General features: G+C 39.8%; 1 protein-coding gene across 2 annotated transcripts in view; it reads left to right on the top strand.

The window, feature by feature from the left end:
- Positions 1-1,852: 1,852 nt before the first annotated feature.
- LOC109044203 (uncharacterized) overlaps positions 1,853-24,880 on the top strand; it is a 148,938-nt gene continuing 125,910 nt past the window's right edge. The window contains exon 1 of one of the 2 annotated variants that reach the window (XM_072297959.1): positions 1,853-2,220. The gene's annotated coding sequence lies outside the window, so the exon portion shown is untranslated. The remainder of the gene's footprint in view (positions 2,221-24,880) is intronic. The other variant, XM_072297960.1, reaches the window with a different exon arrangement.

Genomic DNA, 24,880 nt, shown 5'->3' with positions numbered 1-24,880 from the left:
GATTTAGCGCAATGAGATGGTCATAACTGATAAAAAACAAAGCACTGACGATCGAAACTAACAATTGCATCTGTTCCTGTTAGACGGGCGTTAAGTCAGAAAACTAATGAGCCCTTATCGTCCCTCACGATCAACGAAAGCCAGGGCTCATGATTTTTTAGACTTACCTACACCCCGTCTTACAGAATCCGATTCAATTGCGACACCAACACAATTCCGCAAGAATCCTACCCATGAAGGAGTGAAAGTACTTTTTCATTACTTTTTTTCTCTATGCGAATCAAAACTTTGAGCTTGAGTGTACTTATGCGGCAAGTGTCACTTTAGGACTCAGACGTGAATACTTATTGACGTGAATACTTTTCGACGTGAAAGAGGGCATTTGCACGATCACCTTAATACCCTCTAAAAGCTGCTCAAGGAATCAATAAATCCCAGGATATTTTTTTCGGAGCGGAATGATAAAGCGACCTCAAGATACATTCAACTTCCAAAGGAACAGCTGAGCTGCGGCGGTTGAACTTTGGCGTTGCCGCGTTTGCACAGAATTACCAAAATTTTTCAGGTAAAGCTACGGAACACATTTACAGAAATTGCCGGACCACATATCTCGTTTGCTTTGTTTACAAGTTTTTGCTCTAATTCTATTTTTCTGAAGGAGAACAAATCAATATCGATCCCTGAAGTTTTCACAGCATTTTCTTTGCATTGAGAAGGAAAGTCACGGAAATTTTCAAAAATTGATGTTGGGGGGTTTCCCATTTAAAAAATAGAGTATAAATGGAGGTCTGAGACGTCGCAAACCGAGATACGTGGTCTGGTAGTTTCACCGTCGAAATATATCAATCACGACCCTTCTTCTCCCCCACGTCGACAAGGCCTTGCTTTCAAGAAAAGGTTGCTCAGAGGAATTAAAGTTTTGAAAAATACTTACCAATTCCCTGGAGAAAAATTGGTTGATTTTTTTAAGGTAACTGCAGAATATCTAAAATTAACTCATTATTGCTCCTGTCATAAGCAAGGAAAACATTTTAAAAGTCATCAACACATACTCAACTGAAGATGCGACTAAAAAATAACATGTTTAGAAATTTGCCTTACAAACCGATCTAAATTGTCTTAAAACACTGGGAAATTGCTAATGATAACTTTCCCCACATATCATTAAGCGCAAAGTAGGAATGAAATTTCATCCAAAGCTTGAAAGATAGAGGAAGGGAGGGGGGGCAAAGTTTTACGGAAGAGGCAAGATTATTTTGACGGAGAGCACACTTTCCAAAATTACGCTAAAAATTACGCAAAAAAATGTAAATTTTAATATAAACAGGGGCAATTTCCCAACTTTCTTTCTCAAAATTACGACACAAGTGTAAAAATGAGAATTGCTGTCAATGCGAAAAGTTTATTTTACCATAGTAAAGTTCGGGATCAAGTTGAGCCGAACATGCGTAACGACGCAGAATATCGGCGGTGAAACTATCAAACCACGTATCTCGTTTGCGGTGTTTAAAAATCTACGCTCGCATTTTATTTTTTTGAGGTAGACCATATCAATATCATTCCTTGAAATTTTCACAGAATTTTCTCCGCACGAAGAGGAAAAATCACAGAAATTTTCAAGACTGGACGTTGAGTAGTTTTTCATTTAAAAAATAAAGTATGACAGGAAGTCTGCGACGTCGCAAACCGAGATACGTGGTTTGGTAGTTTCACCGTCGATATGTCTCGGGAGACGGAAAAATAAGGGGTGATTTCACCCCGGATATCGGCAGCGTCGGTTGAGCCTCCAGTTTCCCAACGCGGCGACGGATGAAAGAGGAACTACGAAAATAACATCCCTGCGGAACGCCCCTTCTGGGGCAGTCCTCGTTTGTGCGTCGGCTGGTCCTGTCCGCTCCGGTCATGCTGGACCCCTCTAACGATCCCTTATTCACAACGCTGTTTCTTATCAGTTCGCGTTTTCCATCCCCCTCTGGTTCCTTGCACTAATTCGGCTCTCTCCGAGTTTCGGGATGTGTACGCGTGGTCCGTGCTCTCGTCGCATAGAATCTCCTTCGTATTGTTAGTTATGTTTTTTTCAAAATTTAAGTTTTTAGACGACACGCTGGTTGGATTAAGCGATTCATCCCTTCAAAATTCGATTTAGTGCTTACGTCCGTCCTTGTCAAAAGAGTGGGATTTTAACAGAAGTGGTCATTTTTTACTCTCACCTATTTTGACGTAAGTATCGAAATTAAATGATGATTTTATGAATATTGAAATATGGTTCCATTCATTCACTTATACGATGACGATCACTTACCTATGCTTATGAAATATCTTCTCTGACGTAATATGGGGCTTTATTTTTTATTACCTATCATATCGAAATGGACTTTTTGCTATTTGGTGCAAATATGTAGTAAAATATTAGTGCATAATGGTATGGGGGATTCAATGCAGATGCTCTTCCTCAGCTGATAGAGGTTACACTGCTTAATCAAATAACATCTCCTAGCGTTGGATGTACAAAAGTAAATTAACAGTGATGTAAATCTGTGAAATAAAGTTCAAGCCCCTTTGTTACAACTCTATATTTTTCTTAATTTTAGATTTTTGACAAAAAAATTACACGTCCATCTGAGTTAAATATCATCATCAGCTCAGGCATATCTAAAATTTTGGATGGTCCATTTCTGATTAGCTAAATATTTCTGAAAGAAAACAATATTCCCTCAAATGTTGTCAAGGGTAACATGATGCCACATTACCAATGTGATGCTACAGGCAAAAAAATATCATAGTGCAGGCTGCAGGAGAACTATTTAGCGAAAACCCTATGAGAATAGAATAGAATAGAATAGAATAGTATTTTATTTTACCCAAACCCTATGAGTGTTAGAACTTTGCAAAATTTATTTTGATAATATACGCATATAATTATTTTAGAAAAATATTATTTTGGGATAAGTTTATTTGACTTTTTCAGAGACTTTAATTTTAATTACATTCTGAGTGTCCGCTCAACATTTTCCCCCATTTTTTGTCAGCATGGCGTAGGTATGATTGTCCTATCACTTTCTTATCCAGTAATAAGTTAAGTGAAAACAACCCCTTCTTTCCATATGTATTAATATAAAATATCAAAACTTTACCTGGGTTTCAGAAAGCTCCAACGGAGCTATCTTCTCTCTGTTTATGGGCTAGATGTGCAATAAATTCCTATTGATAGATTTTTCTGAATGAAGAAGGATTAAAAATGGTTGACATATATGTAACAGAAACATATGATGTATTAATAAGATACTGCTCTGATTGAGACATTTTCAAAATCTCCACGATCACTCTTTTTTCGAGAAAATATAATATAAAATAATAAAAATATAAATATTTCTAACCGTTTTCTTGCTAGATTTTAAAATAATATTTTCGAAAGGGAGAAGAAAAATCGAACTAAATTTTGTGCAACAATGCTGATCCATTATCTTGTGCAGGAGGTCAGGCGAGACAAAAAGTCTGCAACGCCGCGAACCGAAGTACGTGATTTCACAGCAGAGACGAGGCGTAGTGATCGATTATAGATATTTCCCCATTTGAAGCTATGCTAAAGAATCGATTATTAAGGTGTTCGTTGTGAATACCCTGTTAATCGATCCTATGCCATGGGTTTGAGTGGCAGATCAATCGATATGTCGCAAAGCACGCCACGCCAATAATTAACAGTTTCAATATCGATATTTGACTTTTTTGACGAAGAACCCATCCCTTAACCATCGATAAAGTTTATGATTTTTGTACACCCTAATATTATATTCTTTAAAAAATATACACGGAGAAAAAAACTTCGTGCGTGGGACCCGAAGTTTAGGTCATATGGATCTCTGAAGTTTTCAGATTGAGCACCTGAACACTTAAGGTCCAGCTGCTGAGGTTTGGATCACACATCTGAAACTTCAGTTCTTACATCTGAAGTACTTCAGTTTTCACATCCGAAAAACTTCGGTTCTCACATTCGAAAAACTTCGGTTCTCACATTCGAAAAACTTCGGTTCTTACATCTGAAGTACTTTAGATGTAAGAACTGAAGTTTTAGATGTGTGATCCGAACCTCGACAGCTAGACCTAAAGTGCACAGATTCTCAATCTGAAAACTTCAGAGATCCATAAGACCTAAACTTCGGGTCCCACGCACGAGATTTTTTTCTCCGTGTAGGTGGGTCTTTTTTTTCGAAAAAATAAGGAAGAAGTTTGGAAACACCGAAATCGAGGTGTTTCGCTCAATTTACCATCAAATATGGGCACCAGGGACTTGCGTTTGAATTGGAGTTGGGAAATTTTTCAAATATGAGGGAGGGGAGCACTCATGAATCGCAATTAATTGAAATCTTCACCCCCTGATCGGGGCCTATTTACATGCTTAAACTGCCGTTTGATTGAAAACGCAATGTCCCATCCCTTCGCCAAACCGTGGGTCGGAGTTTGCTCATCACTCCGGAGCCTCATCCATCAAAATGAAATTGAGCTTTGAATTTGATCCCTCGCAAGCCTGGACGTTGCCTAATTTACCCTTTTCTCCGACAAATACTACACCTATTTCTCATTTTTTTCCGTTTAATCTTGCAAGGTTGGGTGACTATTTGCATTTTTTTTAAAAAAAAAAAAAATTTAAGATCATGTACAATGATTGAATGATTTAGAATTTAGTTCGAAAATATTAGGAGTCAATCCTTCGGATCAAAATAAAAAATCCTAGGATCACACCAATGTTTTTCAAAGAAGCCATACTATTTTAGAAAACTAACCTTTTTTAATTATGGCAAAGTGTGCATTAATTGAGCAGCCTCTGGTGATATTTTTGGCGTTCAATTTATTTTTTTACTCCGAAAAGAGGCAATCTCGTCTTCTTCCGACTTCCGAGAAGGAAAGGTTCAAGGATTATTGAACCTTTAGAAATTACACGCATACGTATTACATCACTCCCACAGCGCAGTTCGACATGACGCTTTGCGACACCCGAATATGATCGTGCCCGTCTTTCCACGGATCGTAATGTAACTGACACCTTAGAATGTACATATTCGTCGAGACCCTACCGTCGCCATTCCTTTATGGAATGTTCCCGTTGCCTTATTGCTGAGGGCTGATCATTGAAGTTGATAGACGATGCAATAGAAAAACATAACACACGTAGGTAAAATGGTGATATCTTATATTTAGTCGGAGCTTGTGGATGCAATGCAGAAAGGAAGTAATTGGTAAATGGCAGCTCAAGAGGAGCTCCATAGCTCATCCATTTTCCCCCTTTGTCTGTAACTAAACCACCCGTTTCAATCGATAGGAATAATTCTTTTCCCCTTTGTCTTTTATGTCTATCGCTTTGTCTATAGATTTTAATAATAAGCCCACTGGATGATTCTATATTTGATTATTGCCTGATCCATCCTTCCATCCTGAGCCGATACCAAACACCGAGATACCTAACGATCCTCACATCTTCCAATGCCATCACCGTCCTCTAACTCTATGCTGGTATAACATGTGAAAATTACCTTTAAAAAATTCCCCAATGAATAAGAATTTTCTAAACTATATTTTTTAAATTAGATTTTTGATGTGCAAAGCCTTTAAACTTACCGTTGAGCACCGGAATTTTTGTGATTGGATCCTTAAGCGTTGCCGAAATGAAATAAAGAAACATTTTAAACAAAAATTGGTTTTCTCAAACTAAGGCTCGGGCGTTACGGGGTTATAGAATAATTGTTATATCAAGTAAAGGTCCTATGATGATCAAAGAAATCGACTCTTGAAGTCTCTACAGTTGATCTTGAATCATCCTTAATAGCCTGGGGATCGAACACTGGATAATCAGACTGATGAATCGCAAACATTTTTCTCGCACACATGGGACTTTCTGAGCTGCCTTACAGGAGACTCGTTTCATGGGAGCAGGTGTGCCGCGATCTCTCGCTGATAATATTGGAGGTGGATCTAATGAAATGAAACGATCACACAACTTCTTTCGAGCTTTTTTTCTCAATATAGTTGTGCGTTACTACCTCTTTATTGGGTATTGTAGTGCAATTTTCTACCTTTATGACGCTTTTCAAGCCCTGAAGAAGTTCCAGCCTCCCGTTTTTATGATTCTGCTCGAATCAATTTCCAAACTAATTTTCATGCCAGCCCTAATACGCACAGTGAACAACTCTACCTCACTTATTATAAGTGGAAACAATTCAGTTTAATCCTAATTTAATAACCCCATTTTTATATTATTGAAATTTTAGTCAATGGAACCTGTAAACCTTTTTTATTACACAGAGTTGCAAATGCCAGTTCATGCCGTATGTGAGAAGTTCCCTTCTTGTGTTTTTTTGAGCTAAAATCGGGGAAAGTATAGATAACACTAAAATTACACTGAAAAAAAGATTGGTAGAATTTATCATTCTTTCACGCTGTATTTCACGCAGCATCAATTCAGAGTCAATTCTACCAGAAAAAAGGTCAACGTTACTGTATACTGGTACAGGTAACCATTCCTCTGGCAGAAATGACTCTGAATTCACGCTGCGAAAAATACAGCGTGAGGGAATGGTAAATTCTACCAATCTTTTTTTCAGTGTAATAAAATTAAATTCAATTCAATTCAAATAAATTTAAGAACTGGATTAAAATGTCGGGTCACAAGTCCTAACTCAAAAGTAGTGTAACAATCGGAAAAGAGGGCGCGAGACGTCACGTCGTAGCTCCTCCTTAAAAAGCAATATATCCTCGCCCCCATGACGTAAGGTCGTAGCTCAATTTTCACGTGGGCCCTGTCCTCCGTATATATCCTCGTTCTCTGCGGCTCATGTGGAAACTTAGGTACGTCCTCGCGCGAAAGAAACGACGCACAGTGGATCAAGTCTATGAGAGAGGTCGGTCATGAAATTTTAGACTAATAATACTGACAATGAAAATGTTGCATGTGTGAGGAATTTGCGATTTGACCGTTAATTTTTTCTTATGTAAATATTCGCGAGAAACACGATGGTGCCACTGGTTTTCTCTGAAATCAACTCCCAAGCTCAAAAAAAGCTCTCAACTTGAGGCCAAAATGGAAGGGATATCCCATACTATCCTGTGAGTCCACGTCTACATCAAGACGAACTCTCCATGCAAAGATAGGGAGCAAATACATTAGCAGGGTTGCCGCGTTTTCACTTTTGGAGTCCCCAAATAAAGTGGCGGCCCTGTCAATGTATTTGCTCCCCATCTTTGCAAGGAGAGTTTGTCTTGATGTAGAGGTGAACTCTCAGGATAGTGTGGGATATCCCCTCCATTTCAGTTTTAACTTGAGAGCTTTTTTTGAGCTTGGGAGTTGATTTCAGAGAAAACCAGTGGGACCATTGTGTTTCTCGCGAACTTTTACCAAAGAACGAATAGTCAAATTGCAAATTCCTCACACATGCAACATCTCCATTTTGATTTTAATTCGTCGTATTTTAAATTTTAAGGGGTGTTTCTTGAAGAGTAATTTACAAGGAAACCAATGGCATCACTTTTGGAACCTCAAAATTTCGTATAAACGGAGTTATAAGCCTCTAAAGTTTCAACATTTTGTCTGACTTCCTCTATTGACTCGATCAACCGTGCGACGATATGGGAAAGAAGATACGGAACAAAACCTTCACCTAATTTTCTCTCCGCACACAATTCCGCACGGTGTCTCACAAATAACTTCAGCAAACTGTAATTTGCCTTCGTGACTCCACCCGTCACCTACAAAACCCGCAAAAACCCTTCAGCTCCCTTCTTAACGCCTGAGAATATGCCTCAGGAAGTTACTAATTTTAATTTTTTTTTTTTATTTTTCGTCGACACGGTGGAAGGAAAGAAATCAAAACTTATTCTCGCGGGGTTTAAAAAGGCATGCAAAATGGAATTAAGGGTAAGGGTGAGGGCGCGAAAGATAAAATGATGGATGATGCGATGCTTCACCCGAGTGGAAATGAGCATCGATGCGATCAGGACGTCGCGTCGCAACAAGAGCATGACCAGCGTTGTCTGACCGCACGGATTCGGCGTTTTTTTTCAGAGAGCCGATATAGGCAAGACGAAATTCTCCGCCAAAATCGGTCGTACTGGATTCAACGTTGGGGACGAGGAAAAATTAATAGCTTATTGGCTTGAACAGTTGCGCGATCTCGATCACGAATGGCCACTCTACCGTGTAAATTGACGTTAAAGTGGGTGAATTTCGGGAAGAGAGTTTGACAACTCTGTCGGCAAGCTTTCTCGTCAAAGACGGGTGTAAAGCTCAAATTTTTAGGAACAGTTGTGGCGATGTGCAAAGAGACAATATTGGAATTGATATGTTCCCCCTCACTCTTTCTTAAATGTCATTCAATTTTTCCACCTTCTTTTACTTTTTCCTTCATTTTTCTTCTCCTTATCCTCCTCCTAATACCGGGATCAGATCCTGAATCCAGTTTCTTGACGCGGCGTGGCGTGGGTCTGAAAATTAAATTAGTGGGCTTGATTGGGGGGGGGGGGGGGCGCTTTTTTCGAACATTGCCTCGGCGCGGCGCTTTTGTCGTTTTTTCTCCTTTAGACAAACTAAAGAATTTTCAGGGACTTGAAAAAAGTGAAGGCGCCTCAGCCCACCTGAGCCAGCTATCGGACGTTACGCACATACCTCTGCTTGCATCTAAAAGAAAAATCCTCCTAACATGTGAAAGTCTAGTGGTTCTTCATTGGACATTGATACCACTACCACAATGAGTATTTAATGAACAGTTTGCCACGAGAAATGTCAAAAATGGTAGTACAAGCCAGAGCCATGACGGTTCGAAGATTGCAGTTTAAAAATGGTTGGATTGAAGGAAAACTGTGTATTCTTTTTAGTTTGCCATGTTCACTGGCGCTCATGAATGAAAGAGTAACTTTCTCCTCATTACCTTTAAATAAATTTGAAGATAAATGAATTTGGAAGATAAATAAATTGCTTGTTTCTTCCTTATGACGTGTGTTTTTGGTATAAACCCAAAAATTAAATCATGTGACCCAACTTTATTAAAGTCGGTAACTCGAATTTTGCCTCAAATCACTAACAGTTATCCTTCACTTGTATAAATCCTCAATAACGCATTTAAAATACTAGATTTTGGTCATTGTTTCCTTTTCATTGAAATGTAAAATAAATGCTAATGTTCAATGCATTGTAGTCGTATGTCGACGTGATCATTAGGCAAGCTAGCGCCCCTTCAATTTTTTCCATGCAACACGTATATTTGCAGTTTGAATAGTAGCATTCTAACGTTGTCACTTGGGAAATCAGCGCGCCTTCAATGTTTTGCGTTTAGTGTGTACAATCCAGACATCCCTTGACACAAATAATTGCACCAAGGCGTTAGAATCAACGTCAGATTCATTCCCTCCATTTTTTACTCTGATCGTCAATACTATTTATTGTGTAGATCAGTTGTGCTCCTGCCTTCTCATTTGATTCAGACGGTCGGCATTCACTTGAGATTTAACAAAATTGGAATAAAAAGTCAGACCTTGCAACTTACTGATGATTCTAGCAAGAAGTCAAATGAAATATAATTTACGCAAATGACAATACTTTGAATAATGGAAGGAGCGAAGCAGTTAAAAATAAGCCGGATTATTATTTAATGGAAAACCTCTTCTCCGCTGAGCGATGTAATTTGTCCCATCAAATTGTTTGAATAATTTAGTATCAAGCCTCCTCCCTGAAGGTAATAGTATGTCATTTGAATTTGAAGCACTGGAATATTAAAAAACAGAAGAAAGAAACAAAACGGGGAGGAAATTTAAAAGAATTGATTGAAGCAAACAGAATAAAATAATGCATTTTTAAACAATAAAGATGTTAAAACTTGATGATTTGAAGGGGGAAAAACACCTAAAGAGAAATGAAATTCATATAAAAAATTGAACAAGTTCAAAAATAGTTTTTAACGGTCGAACTTTTTCTAACTTGTCCTTAATCATCAAATCCCCAAACAGTTCATCAATCGATTTCGGACATACCGTCACCTACCGGCCGAAGTATCACAAGCGCCATGCAACGTTTGAACATTTCCACCGCCATTTTATTTTCACAGAGAAATTGTTCAATGAAGCTGTCCGAAAATTTTACGGAATTTTATCGACAGCACAAAGACAATTCAGTGAAATTTTCGGACAGCTTCATTGTACAGTTTCTCTTTAAAAAAGTAAAATGGCATTGGAAATTGTCCTTACATTATATGCACGTGGGAGGGATCGATCGTAAAGAATTGGTGTTTGCTTCGCTGATTATAATCCGTATTTTTCCGGAAAAATCGGCAGCATTGTTCCCTAACAACCGGTGCCAATCGACTGCCCCCCTCCCGTTTCCCGGTCCCCCGTCATCATTTGATTTGAGTCTAACTTATGACTGAAATCATTCGTCTTAGACTTTATTAACGTCGTAAAATAAAACCCATATAAAACCTGCTGCCTCCCCGGCGAGAAGCGATAGGGGATTCTGGGACGATAAAATTATTTCTAATAACATCATTAGTATATCTATCCTCTCTTCGCAATTCTTTACGAGAGTAAATCAAATTTTCCGAGAGTATGGGGGGATTTATGTCGGCGCATATAGTTCAGATTTCGTCAAAAGGCGCCCATATATACAGATTTGTAAACCTCCAAGACATTTCCTTTTTTGCCGTAACGCTGCACAATTTCGTTAGCTGAACTGCGAAGTTTCAATTTACAACTCGCACCGTCAGCTCTCCAAGTTTTTACGGTAAACTCATGTGACAGTCCACGACAGTGTAAATTATTCTTCATATCTTCCATAAAAAGGAGGTATCCAAATTGGCGCTCGCTCCTCCATATTAATGGCCGAATTGGCTCCCGTTGGAAAATGCATGTCTATCCTTCTGTGGTCGAATTGGCTTCCGTTTGAAACGAATGACACGCCACGCGTTATGCAGTATGGTGCGAAGCTTGAGGCGAGCCTCATTCTCTGTAAGAGATAAAAAGAAGAGAGATCGAGTAAATATTCATTGGCTCGGAATTGCTCTAACCCGATAAGTAACTTCTTCAAACTTTTTGGCGATTTAGGAAAAGGCTGGAGCTTCGTTGCCCTTGAATTTTTACGCAAACGGTCCATGACCTGGGCGTCAACAACCGAAGCATAGTTTATTATTTTTTGCCGGATGATTTCGTTATGAAACGCATTCTGCTGCACGCTTTTTCAGAGATTTATTAGTTGTTTTCGTCAAATAAATGTATAACCGCACCTTCATCACGGGAGCGACCAATTGGGGCACGGAGAAATATTTTCAAACAGGAGCCAATCCAAACGCAGGAGGACGGAGATTCATTTTCATACGGGAACGAATTTCACAATTAGGGAAGGAAACCTAATTTTCAAGCGAGAGCCGATTTGGACGTATGCTATAAGGAAGAACGCTGTATGAGCTTTTAGACGTTGCCAGACTGTCTAAAATAAAAAAACGAATTTATGGGGAATATCTTGAATATTTTCCTTCAATTTTTCAGACAATTTTTTTCGCAATTAGATCTAAAATATCTGAAATTTCAAGTAAAACTTTCCTCAAAAATACATGTTTTAAGCGGGGAAACTTGGCAACTCTCGAATTTTCATACTGCGTGTTTCCTTAGCACGGCAGTATGGGAGCCAATTCAGGTACGTCCCAAAAAAAATTAAACGTTGGTCGATATAATAGATATACCAATCTTTGATACACTCATTTCATTGGCATGCTCTTCCATAAAAGCACCTTTCTACATAGGGAAACCAATGGCATGTATGTTGTTTCTGAAATGAGCCAAAAATAGTGGTTTCTTAATGCAAAATGTGCTCCAATTTTTCTCAGTAGAATGAAGTCAGTCCGTCCGCAGTCCACGTAAAAAATTGCAGATTCAATGGTCTTCCTCTTCCTCCTTTTTCTTAAAAAGAAAAAAAAAACATCCGGCCAAATTGTATATCCCATTCACTGTTGCAGCTAGATCAGATTTCGATAAAATCTGTGAAAGTTATATAAAATGATGCTACACCGAGAGGGAAATGCACCTTTATCTCGCGAACGTGCTTGTACGGCTTCCTCCGCGGCGGCTGATGAAGTTATCTCTCAAAGTTTGCTTTAGGGAGATGAATGCAAGCTCTGAGTCACACCTTATGCTCGCTTGCGCGTCCATGAGATCCCATTCTCTCATTATCTACTCCTGTTTGATGAAATTTAGATGCACGCTTTCAAAGGCATTTCTTCCCGATTCTCCCTCGTTATACCTCTCTTCTCTTCTTCTCCTCCATGGTACCTGCTCATATTACTTTTGTTTCAGTCAACAAAATGCACCGATGAGTTTCACTTCCATGTCCCGTATTCTGCTCTCAGTGGCAAGAATCACGTCACCCATTCTTTGGCGTTATTTGGGGGAGGGGGGGAGTTAGGGGGCAGGGGGCTGGGGAACAATCCTTCTCCCTGCGTTTTAGAAGGTCTACATAAAACGAGAAAAATTTATCGAATTATTGAAAACTTGATTTTTTTTTAATTAAGTTAACATCATATGCCCTCATTAAGCTATCCGTCTATTAGTTTTTCTTTTTCATTTTATTATGTAAGGGGTAATGGAGGGGGAGGGAGGACTTGCCCCCTCCCCCCTCCAAGTTTTTGGTGAAATGAGGCCACTATTTCCACTCGTTGTTTCACAAATTGTAACTCAGCATTTCTCCATGTCTGTGGTGACTGGTCTACTTTAGATCATTCCCTATTCAAAAGGTTTCAAGTTTAGTTCTTAAGCCTTGTTCAGGGTTCTGCTTAAAAAATAAGACCTTAGAGAAAGTTAGGCAACGTCTAATGAGTTAGGCAAAATCTGTTTTAATCCGCCTATCATTATAAGCTTTCAGGCGATTTTAAAGAGAAGTAAATCTTTCATCGAGAGGTATTGGGCAAAATTTGAATTTTCATACGATGTTTCGCTGAAGCACGACTGCAGAATAGTTCCTGTAGGGTAGAGACTCTCTACGTGGCAACACCGCGCGTGAGAATTCCGCTCGATGAGGAGAGGCTAACGCGAACGCCACTAACGCCGCTAACGGGCCGGACCAGGGATGCGGAAGGCTTATCAGCTACAGTAAATTATGGGGCACCACAACGGAAGGGTGGCGGGGGCGGCGGGGTGAAAGGGGGCAACGCTGTGGCCCAGTTGCTACTTTGACTGTCGTCCGTCAGCTGCAGGTATCGAGCATTCGAGGTATCTGTCCATTTAGCCACAGCTTGTGACGAAGCGCCACCCAACGAAATTGTTTCACTTTGTCGCAGATTTTTTTTTATGTCTCGTGACGCCACAAAACAATTTACAAATATGTTGTTTTAAGTCTAATTGGCCGAGCGAGGACAGTGAAAATATACTGGAGAGATCCCGCACTGCTAGAGCCCACGTCAAAAAAAAGTTTACGCACTTTCAGACTGCGATAGAAGATCTGCTATTTTGCGTCTTGCATTTAGCTTGACTGTGAAAGTGACGTCAGACGATACTCTGTCGAAGTTTTGTTACGTCCGTCTCATTGAAACTACAATTCGGTAAAAATTGAGGTTTTAGGTCGGGTCAGAGGTCACGGCATGCTGGATCAAGTTACACCAGGATAGGCACATGCCATTAAAGTTGTTCGGATAGGTTAAGATTAGATGTATCAGTTGTGATCAAGAGGAGAAACAATTACCTTTGTAGGGACCTCAAAGAATCTAAAACTTAGTGGCAGACTAAGAAAAAAATTGTTACGCGGTGACACGAGCTGTGGTTAAATGAAACATGATCCTAAGGTATAGATTTAATTTCACCACACGGAGAAAAAAGCTTCGTGCATGGGAACCGAAGTTGAGGTCATATGGATCTCTGAAGTTTTCTGATCACGCACACGAAAACTTGAGGTCGAGCTGCCGAAGTTCGGGTCAGACATCGAGACACTATTCGGTATGTACCGGAGTACTTCAGAAGTGTGTGTGACCCGAACCCTTCCGTATATATCAAAGTACTTCAGATGTCTGATCCGAACTTCGGCAGCTGGACCTCAAATTTTTAGATACGTGATCCGAAAACTTCAAAGATCTTCTGACCTCAACTTCGGGCCCCACGCACGAAGTTTTTTTCTCCTTGCAATAGCATCGATGAGGATGCTTTTATTATTTGGATCTAATTCGATAGAATTCCGTTCATAGCTTTATTTACAAGATGACCTTACTTCTATCTATCCTCTGAATGGTAGCAAATCGATATTCATTCAACGAGAAAAATTAATACATTCTCGTATTGACAACACGGTCGATCGGTTAATGATGAGCTAGCGGACGGATACGGCGCGTGGATACAACTATTCGTGCTCGATGGATGGCCATGTTGCGTAAACAAAAATTGAAGGCGCTTTGCCTTCTCTGATCCTCTCATATTGCTGCTTTTAAGCTAGGAGACATTGAAATTATCTCTGCATTGCTTCTCAAAATTTGCCTCTATGTCTATATTTCAAATAGATTAGTTACATAACTGGAAATATCATTATAACTACCTTCACGGTGACCATCATAGACAGAACATACATTTTATTTGAGGAGGATGAAATTAAGGAACAAGTTAAATGCGATTTATATTTACGGAAAATGAAAAAGACACCATGAGAAGGGTACAGTACTTGAAAAGTGGGCATGTCCAAAAAAATCCAGTCTCAACTTGTAAAAGTGTTGTTTATGTACGAAACTACACATTTATTTAAGTGTCAAAATTCCAATTTTTGATTCGTTCGTAAAAAGTAGAATTTATCATGTCTATTTGAAAACCATTTCCTCACAGTGAAGTTTTAGTTTGAACAAAGCTTTCATTGAAAATAAAATACAGGAACGTTTTGCACGATATTCCACGATACATCTACCAGCGGCATATGGGGAAGACACTTTGAGAAAGCTGCGGTACTTAAAAACGGGGCACGTCCGAAGAAATCAAGTCGAAACTCATAAAAGTGTTAGTTGTGAAAAGTGAAACGAGATTCACTCTGCCGACCTAAAGAAGAACACCGTATGAACATTCAAATGTTGCAACATTTGAAGTGATAAAACATTTATTTTCCGAAAATTTAAAATAATTTTCTGTTGAAAATATCAGATATAGTAAATGAAAGGAGCTGATGAAATTCCCTGAAAAATTCAAAAAAGAATGTTAGCAAGTTTTCTGGAAAATTTACATACGATCAGAAGAAATTTGGCAACGGGTTAATATTCATACGGCGTTTTTCCGTAGCACAGCAGCACTCGTAACATTGAAAAATGCGAAAAGGAAGCGCTTGATTTACTGCACACGAGAAAAGCGCGTAAAATAGAGAATGAAATACGATTCAAAGTTCAGCAGCCTTGAATTATGGCGGTAGAGGTGAAATTTTGTGCTCCGGAAAATACACTTGCGAAAAATATGCTCTCAAAGTATCAAATAATAACAACGGGTAGTTCTTTTTTAAAACATGGAACATGGCCGGAAATTATGAAACACTAAATGCAAAAGTGAGATATTACTAAATCCGACTAGTATTTATGACCCTGCTCGTCAATATTGAATCTAGTCACGCAAATTTCTTTTATAAGGGCATAGTTGGTGCTTTTTCAGTGGTCAAAGAAATAAGTTTAAAATAATGATGGCCAAACTCGAAAAATGCCATCCGATTACGTCTCTCCTTTCTTCAGCCGTGTTACTTACGTAGCTCTTGAGGCATCACTAATGAAACAAATGGAACCGACACAACATAGGAATTGAGAGCATGGGAAATGACGTGCGTTGATGACGGCGCAAGGATACAACTATTCGTACTTGATGGATGTCCGTGTTGCGTCCGCAAAATTGAAGGCGCGAAGGCACGACGCGTGAACTCGCAGTGCTATTTTGCCACTGCCAATGAGTCGTCGCCGCGTGGATTCGGAAAAAAAGTTAGACCCGAATACGTAACTTGTATCTTTGGCTGTGTTGCTTTTCAATTTTTTCTTTTTCTTTCAATGTACACGGAAAAAATTAACTGTTGATTTAGCATTTATATTGTTAAAAACATGCCCAACAAGTTTCAAATGCTGATTCTGCTGATTTTACATTTGAATAAATGCCAAATTAACTGCGTCCACTGTAAAACGAACAAATTGAAATGTTCTGTTAGCATTTTTGTATTTTAAAATCAGCATTTGAAATTGACGGGCTCTTTTTTAACATTTCAACGGCTAAATCAGCATTTAATTTTTTTCCGTGTAATGCACGATTCTTTTCCAAGGATATAAGCTTTTATGCATTGCTAGAAACATTGCGGTGCGTGAAACACCAGCATCTATCGCAGTAAGCTGTATGTGATCGAAACATCGGTATCATACGTGATCACCAGTCAGTTTATTGAGGGTAACTCCAGCCGAGAGTCTCTTAGCAGACTTTTAAGACAAATCGGCTCATAGGTGTCGCACTTACCGGAATGAAAATTATACAGTTAGGATTTTTTTTAAATATTTGATCAACTTACCGAATTCCTCTCCTCCGTTCCTTCCTAAACAACCGTTTGTTCCCTGAGGTATCCCTACTTTACCGATCAGTTTCTCGATCGTTGAATCGATATCGAATGAACTTCAGTGGCGTGGCGTGCTTTGCGATGTATCGATATTGTTATGCCATTTAAACCTATGGAAAAGGATCGATAAACAGGGTGTTCGCAGCAAACACCTTAATAATCGATTCTTTACCATAAGTTTAAAAGTCATAAAATTCGATATATCATAATTCACGCCACGCAACTGATGACCTCGATCGATAAATAGCATTGCCAAGATAGGGGTTTATCGATCAAGTTCATTCGATAACGATACGACAATCGACCCGCAGTTCTAGTTTATTATATTTTCGATTTGCGAAAATGCACCTCTGATTCCGGTTTGTGACACTGTAAATGCCTAAAACACGGAAACCAATCAGAAATGAATACCTCGTGTCTTAACTCTCAGTTTAAAAGGACTCTACGCTAATCCAGGTGGTGTGCTGCCTTTATACCTGTAAGAAGGTGAGCCACAAAAGCTGTTTTTCGGTCGCAACACTACAAGTCCGGTGCTTGTCGCGCCTGACCCCTCAAAAAAGCAAAGTCATTTTGAGACCCCGGAAAATCTCATTCATCATTTTTCTATCCTCCCCCCCCCCCCCAGCACAGAAATCTCTCCTTTATTGCCTGACCCAATTTGCCATCCAACGCCAAGCGCACAGCCGCATACTAATAACGCACACAGCTTCTGATTTCCTGCCCATCATCTGACTTTTCACCTCGCATCGTTCTAGCAGCAGTTAGAGCTATTATTTTATGATAAATAATTGAAGGAATTTATAATTTGGAAACAGGCACAATTTGAAATTGCCAATAGCGGAGGCTCGTCTGAGCGTCATTCTGAGCACAGATGAACAAAGTAGGGAGGAAAAGCAGGAAACGTGTCGGAAAATTCGTCGCTACCCCGACGAAAGAACGTTACCCCTATTCCACCTGAGCCTCTCGATGGGCTTGCACGGTAGCGGGTGGCGGTTGATTCGAAAACTGATTTACGCGCTTTTGACGAATTGAAGGAAAAGATGAGAAGAAGCCTCCCGTGGGACCGAATTCAATCAGAGATGAAATCATGTCGTGGCGGTCTCGACTCTCCATCCTGCGGTTGCCAGTTCGCCGGAAAAATTGACGAATTGGTGCGAGGCGTAGGGAGGAATTCGGACATTTTTACCGGGAAATGGAGGACTGTTCCGTTCTCTTCGGCACTAATCCGTGATCCGTTCAGACCGTTGCTTATTGTCTAATGGAACGCAAGAAAATTTAATCTTCTTCTTTCGAAGAGTCTCGTAATAATCCATATTCCCTCGATTCTATACCTTTCGCCCGAGACGTTCAAGTACGGATATAATTCACCTGCACAGAATGGGCGATAATCAGTCTGTTCTCGCTCACATAAATATGAAAAAACTCTTCCAGCTTGAGTGTCTCAGCAAGAAAGAGTTGGGCAAGAGGTATGGTACTTTTAAGGTGAAAGAAAATAAGAACAGGTTTTAACTTCACTTCAAGATACAGGTTATATAGACATATTGTATGTTACGGGCTCAGAGGCTGAAAGTTCCAGTTGCTGTAGCCGTAGCTTCGTGCACCGGGTGCTACACCTGGAACCTTTGGTCTCCGAGCCCAGAGCGTGCGTATGTAAGTACGTCTAGATAGTCCGTATGTCAACTTCCAGAGCCGGAGTACTTTTTCGGCATTGAACCGATTTGTTTTGATGTAAGATCACTCATTCAAAGAAATTGAACAGTTTCATATTTTCAATATTCTCTCACCAATGATTGCACAAATCACGGGTTTTTTCGGTTGGTGACGTTACCGGTAACTTCATCGGTCATTTTGTCGATGTTTGGACCGATCCATGTTTACGGCTACATTCTTGACTATACAGCTACAGCTACATCCTTGGCTAAGACCACACGGCGACGCTTACTTCTAAACATATTATGGGAAACGTACACGTTTTGTTATAAAATACCACAGGTCACGCCAATATGTTTATGCAATTTTGGAGTGCCACAGTAGATTTAGCTGTCTTTACTTAAACATTGAAAACAAATATAAGAGTCAAGATGTTGGATTTTATATCCTAATATACTGGAGGAATCTTTTCGCAAACGTCTAGGTGACAAACAGTGTTGGTTTTTTAGCCTATTTGCACTAGCATTCAGTTTAAAATTGAGATTATCCTTATAAACTCGTCTTGCGAGAAAATCTTGAGATTTTCAAAGAGTTTTGTGCAAATCTGCTTGAGAAAATGAAGAATTGTTTCCCGTTTGAGAACCTCGTGGAGAATGAAGTTTTATGATATGTGATCGCAAAAATTCGCCTGAAGTGCATAAACACATTTGACTTGGGCTCGACAGCCTCAATGATCAGAGGGATCTTATTTTATTTTTTGCCACGGTGCAGATAAAATTCAATCATGAAAAAAAGGTGCTATGAAAGTCACAACCGACGCATATGGTAACAAGTTTCGAATGAGTTTCCCTCTACTTGCATCTCAGGGAGGCGAAAGAATAGTGCTACCGTGCTAAGAAAAAACGTCGTATGAACCTCTTGATGTTGCCAGGTTTTCTTCGATAAAACACGAATTTTCAGAAAAACTTGTGGTACCTAATTTGTCTCCTAATTTTTTAGAGAAATTCATTCGCAATTCAATCTAAAGTATGCGAAAATTCCAAGCTGAAATATTCATAACTTTTCTTAGAGAAGAAGAATGATAAACATTTTATCAGAGGAAATTTGGCAACAAGTAAAGGTTCTTGCGCAGTTCTTCCTTAGCACGGCAGAGTGGGCAGCAGCTGCGGCTGGTGATTCATTCGCGAAAATTTTGCGCGGCTCTCCCGGACGCAAAATTGAGTGAAAATAAGATGGCAGGACCCGGAGCTCAGTGGAGCGAATCTATGAAAAAGCTCGGACTCGTCGAGGAAACTTTAAAAGCTTGTATCTTGATTAAGGTGGATTTTTAGAGCTTTGGAAAACGAGTCAATGGTCCATCGATGAATTGATAAATCCTGGATTTTAGGGCAATAAGAATGGGCCATTAGGCAATTGAATTAAAGCACTACGTGACATGCGTCCTCCACAAAATTCCACCAGGTGGGTGAATCACACAACAGGAAGCCTGGTGGTCAACTCTTGAACAAAATATGAGCTTTAACAACTAACATTAAGGTTCAGTTACACGATCAAATTGAGCCATCAAAATGAAGCTCTGATTGGTGGAAAAAGACCTGAGGTGAGGATTCGACCAATGAGAGGCCCAATTTTATGGCTCAATTTGATCTTATAACTGGACCAATAGTCAAATGGAAAAAATACAAATGACGTCATTTATATGATCCAACTTTCATTTCGACGGCGGAACTGCGAAAACGAATACCTCGGTTGTGGTGCTTTGTGGTGAAATCTCCGCTCTTTTTTCCTTATCCTTTTTCTTTTTCTTTTCTTTTTCCTTTTTCTAAGGAGATCGAACCAACATCATTGCTTGAAGTCTCCACAGAATATTCTTCACAAAAAGAGGACAAATCTTCGACATTTTCAAAAAATGACGTTCAGTAGTTTTTCACGTATAAAAGAAAGTATTACAGGAAGTCCCCAACGCCGCAAACCAAAATTCGCATTTCTGCAGTTTCACCATCGATTTGATCTGTGTTGAAAATAATTATTGACATCTTGTTCAGGAGTTGGTTTCCAAGCTGCCCGTATGGGGATAGGTTTATAGGTTTTCATTGTCAAATACTGTGTCCAAGTATGTAACGCTCTACACAGCGTAATGTGATGCTCGGAAATTCTGAAAAATGTTCTAAAATCCAGGAATAATCAATTGGTTGATTGACCATTTAATCGCTTTCAAAAGCTCCAGAGACTCACCTAGATAAACGATATTTTACAGTGATTCCATTACAATTTTAAAGAGGATTTAATTGATTCAGTCTCAGCTCGCAGCTCGCCAATGAAGATAGACAGTGTCTATCAGATGAGTCTGTCGAAACATTAATTCATTTAAAATAAACTAAAAACAAAATTGTGATCGAATCAGCTATTTCCCTCTGTATTGAGTTTTGCAGTTTTTATGTGAACTATATAACACGCTGGAAAATTTCTGAAACCAAAACTGAATGACTCATGCGTCGAACCGCAATCAGTTTTTATTTAAAATAAGTCAAAAGAATTAGTCAGTTTTGAAAATTTCGCAACTTTATATTCAATGAAGTGGTTATATTAGTTTTCTCGTGGGCTTTTCCTCACGAAACCTCCCTTAAAATTTATATAACACTGGGGAAAAAAAACACATTGGATCTAGAGTACAGAATCTTAAAAACATCGACAAGAAAAAGTACTCTTGATTCAATCAGAATCTAGCTTAAATCAAGAGCCAAGCCTCTTAATTTAAGTGGATTTCGTTTTGACTCAAGCAAAAATCCGATTGAATCAAGAGTATTAAGCGCTCAGCCGATAGGCAGCGCTTTTTGATTTCGACTTGTCTCTAGAGTACTAGTATACTGGTGCTAATTCGTTTAAATGGCGCACCAGCTCATCGATGTGTAGGCTTTTTTTTTGGGGGGGGGGGGTTTAAAATAAATAAGTTTTAAAAATAAGTTAAGTTTTAAAATAAATAAAGCTGTGGAAACCGTATTTTACGCTTTTACCGTAATGCGCAGGTAGTTTCGATCGTTTGTCTATAAGAAAATTTCTTAGCGGTAGAGTAATTCTTATCGAAATCGATCGTTGAACTCAAATGAAGCCTAAAAAAAACGCGCCTGATGAGCTCAACGGTAACTATCATTTTCAGGAAACGAAAAAACGCGTTTACGGTTTCCTTGGTAACCTTTGTTTGCTATCAGCTGATGTTTTATTTCCATTACCCAACCAAGTCGACGGAGTTTATACTTCTTTTCTTCACTAAATACATTGACTAACACCTGAGCGCTTTTCTAATACGACAGCATTAGAACTTTCCCGCTTGTTTTTTTTCCAGTGAACAACAAAGTAAACATAAAAATTGTCATTTAATCCAATATTTTGGATCCGGTCTTTTGCAATGACTCGATCAGTGTGCGACGCGACGCGGCGTCGAGAACGTATACATTTTAATGGAGTCCGAGGATGCGATGCAATCGGGGGCCGTTTCCCCCTGTTGTTGCCCCTTTTCCGCCCGCTTTCCGGATTCCGGCTCCGGCCGAAGAAATCTTCGTTCCTCCGCCGCGCCGCGCCGGCAGATAGCGCTGCTCGCGTTTCCGATGAAAGTTTCCACATCGGTTCGGCCCAATTCCACGCGTCGATTAATCGCATTCCGGCTGATGACTAAGTTCCGTGCCGGTGTCTACATCCGAACTTGCTCTCCAGGAAGGAACAACATTAATCTAACTTTCTCATCCGACGCTGTGCCCTAACGAAATTCCGCGTTGGTGGTCGGGAGTGCGAAAAAGAAGCCGGCCAAGCGTCAAAGTTAACTTCTTGTTAGCGATTCGCTCCGAATCGGATTCTCACTTTGTGTAGAGTCCCTTTATACTGAGAGTCAAGACAATTCGGCTCATGGATGTCACAAACGGGAATAAAGATTACAGAAATTGAACGTTTTTCGTAATCTTTGATCGGCCCATTCTCAAATGCCTTTCTCCGTTCCTCCTCTCATTCCGTTTGTTCCTTGCCGAACCCGTAATTCCCTGGTCCATTCCAGATTATAATCTTTGCAATTGGTGAAAATGTAATCTTTATTCCCGTTTGTGACATTGTGGAAGCCTAAAATACGGGAACCAATCAGAAATGGATTCAAATTGTCTTGACTCTCAGTATAAAGGGACTCTAACTTTGTGTAGTTCGTGTGATTCTATGCTGGCGTAGCGAATTGTTAAAGGTTGTTTTTATTAGAGTGCCCCCTGATAGATAAATTATTCACATTAGTTCTCATGGAGACGCTTATTGCAGCGATGAGAGGATCGTCGAAAGTGAAGCGCCCTCAAATTGTGTTCATGCAACATGGCCATCCATCGAGTACGAATAGTTGTATCCACGCGCCGTATCCTCTTGTTAGTATATCATTAGAGTATAAAACAAATTACGGTGACTCTGGGAGGGTGGCAGGGGATTGTTGCCAAACTTTGAAGATTATCACGCGCTGCACTTATCGCCTTGCCATAGTTTAGATTAAGATTGAGAAAGTTTTTTTGCAGACAAAATACTAGGTTGATTTTAAAACGAAGTGAATGCCTCTGACTATGTTTGAGTAAAATTCACAGTGATACATGTAAATCAATTCTCAGGCTTGCGTGCAACTAAACTCTTCGATTTTCGACGATTTTTTTTCAAAGAAAGGTCTTAATATTTAAAAGAAACTGTTGCAAAACTTTCGACCGCAGTGCTATGGAATCAACTTCATGCATCTATCTTTCCAAGCTCAAGATAAGTTTATGCAATAATTAAGTACCCTCATTTGACAACGACGTCAGCAACCTAATCAAGGCAGCATGTTCAACCCTCGCATCGTTCAAACTCTAAATCAACGTTGCCATTTTCACGGAGAACAGCCCGAATTTCCGTCATCCCTCGGAGGAAAATCGAAGGGATCCTCGCAAGAACGGACATTGTGCTCTTAATAAACCTGAGTCCGGCACTCCGGCGAACGAGGCACAATGTGCCAGTGCTGTCGGTGCTCAGTAAAAATCCATGCCCGTCTGGTCAGTTTAATCGGGAGGCGAGGGTAATATCGTGAAAAACGGCAGCAGGACGACGAGGTCACAAGCGAGTGCGGAGCATCAGTCACCTCTATTTAATTGTGTTGTTGGCGAAACTATGGGCAGACATGGCTAAGCGCCATCAGCTTCAAATTAACAATTCCAGCCCCCGCGCGCCCAGGACCCCCGAGGTGACACCCATGTTTAATCTGCTCCAGTCCGCCTAATCGCTCATTTCCGATTAAATTATTCCTCTGCGTGTTCGTAGGCGGTGACTACCCTGTGCCTCCGCAATGCCATCAACCCCTCAAATCCCGTCATTATGCCGCGTTTTGGATAAAATTTTGCGTCCCTCGCATATGGATTAGTTCGTCGGTGGCACTGGGATGGAGGGGCAAAGGAGGATAAAATCGGGTTTTGATTATGACCGTTCATGAGGGGATAATTCGTGCGTGGCCCTACGATCAGAGTTTGATGCCTAACGTTTTGAGTTTAGTTTATTATATGACGAAACCAGGAAAGTGGGAAACCAAGACGAAGAACAAACAGAATGCCTGGGACATGTCGGGGTGGTTTCACCTCCTCCACGGCTAGGGGAATAAAAACTTATAAAAACCGAAACGGCTCAGGCATTATGCATGTTTGTTTTTTTAGCCTTGGTTTCTCGGTTTTTTGTGTTTTGTTTTATCAAATTGTGTAACTTCGTTCCAAACGCAAGGCCTCTAAAAATTAAAAAAAAAACCAGTTTGTAAAAGAGGAAATAGTTGCGCTTGTGCGTCAACTTACACTTTCCGCTCTTAAAAAGACCGACATCTATTCGAGTCAAATCTTGATTTATATTTTGCGAGGAAAGCTCTGTACCCTTAAGGGAAGCTTGTAATTCTTGATACGTTGGAGCGCCTTCAATCTCGTATGATACTGTGCAACACCTATGTCGCGAAATAGTTGCTTAAAACGCCGAAGCACTCTGCGGCGCGGCGGGCGACCAGCGTGACACGCGCATAGGCGCCTACAAACCTAACAGGGATACTTCACGCATTGCGCAACGCGTGAAGTATCCCGTTAGGTTTGTAGGCGCCAGTGCGCATTCCGCTCTGAGTTGGGCTCTAATATTTAAACTCGCGGAGTCAGCGTTTTTCAACTCATGATTTTGAAATGTTTGCACGCTCTGCACGGATTATTCTCATTTAAAATGAAGAAAACAAAAAGATTTATAAAGGGAAAATATATCGTGTGTTTTGAAAATAATAAGGTGGTTGCGTGTCTAATTTAATGGTTTCCAAAGCTTTTCAACATTACTTTTATATTTTGTGCTTTTACTGGGCTGCAGCGTGGTGTATTCGCAATCTATCGCTCAAAATTGGACGTGTTTGACTGTAAAAGATCGATATAAAAGTTGGTTAAAACCAAAGATTGCGTCCTCCTAGGTTTTTTCTCTCTCTCTCTCTCTTTCATTTTTATATTGTTCCTTTCAACACAAGTACGGCTCATTGAGATTAATATCGATGCCATCGCTTGGAAAAGGTTTTACAAATGTTGGCCACGTTTTAAAAATATAATGCCTTTAAAATGAAGTAATATTATCATTTAAAACAAGGAATATATTTACGGTATATTTTAAATCGAA

The sequence above is a fragment of the Bemisia tabaci genome, chromosome 3 (assembly GCF_918797505.1).
Source record: "Bemisia tabaci chromosome 3, PGI_BMITA_v3".
NCBI classification, from domain to species: domain Eukaryota; kingdom Metazoa; phylum Arthropoda; class Insecta; order Hemiptera; family Aleyrodidae; genus Bemisia; species Bemisia tabaci.
The sequence above is the reverse complement of the archived record's forward strand: the minus strand, read 5'-3'. Positions and strand labels throughout refer to the sequence as shown.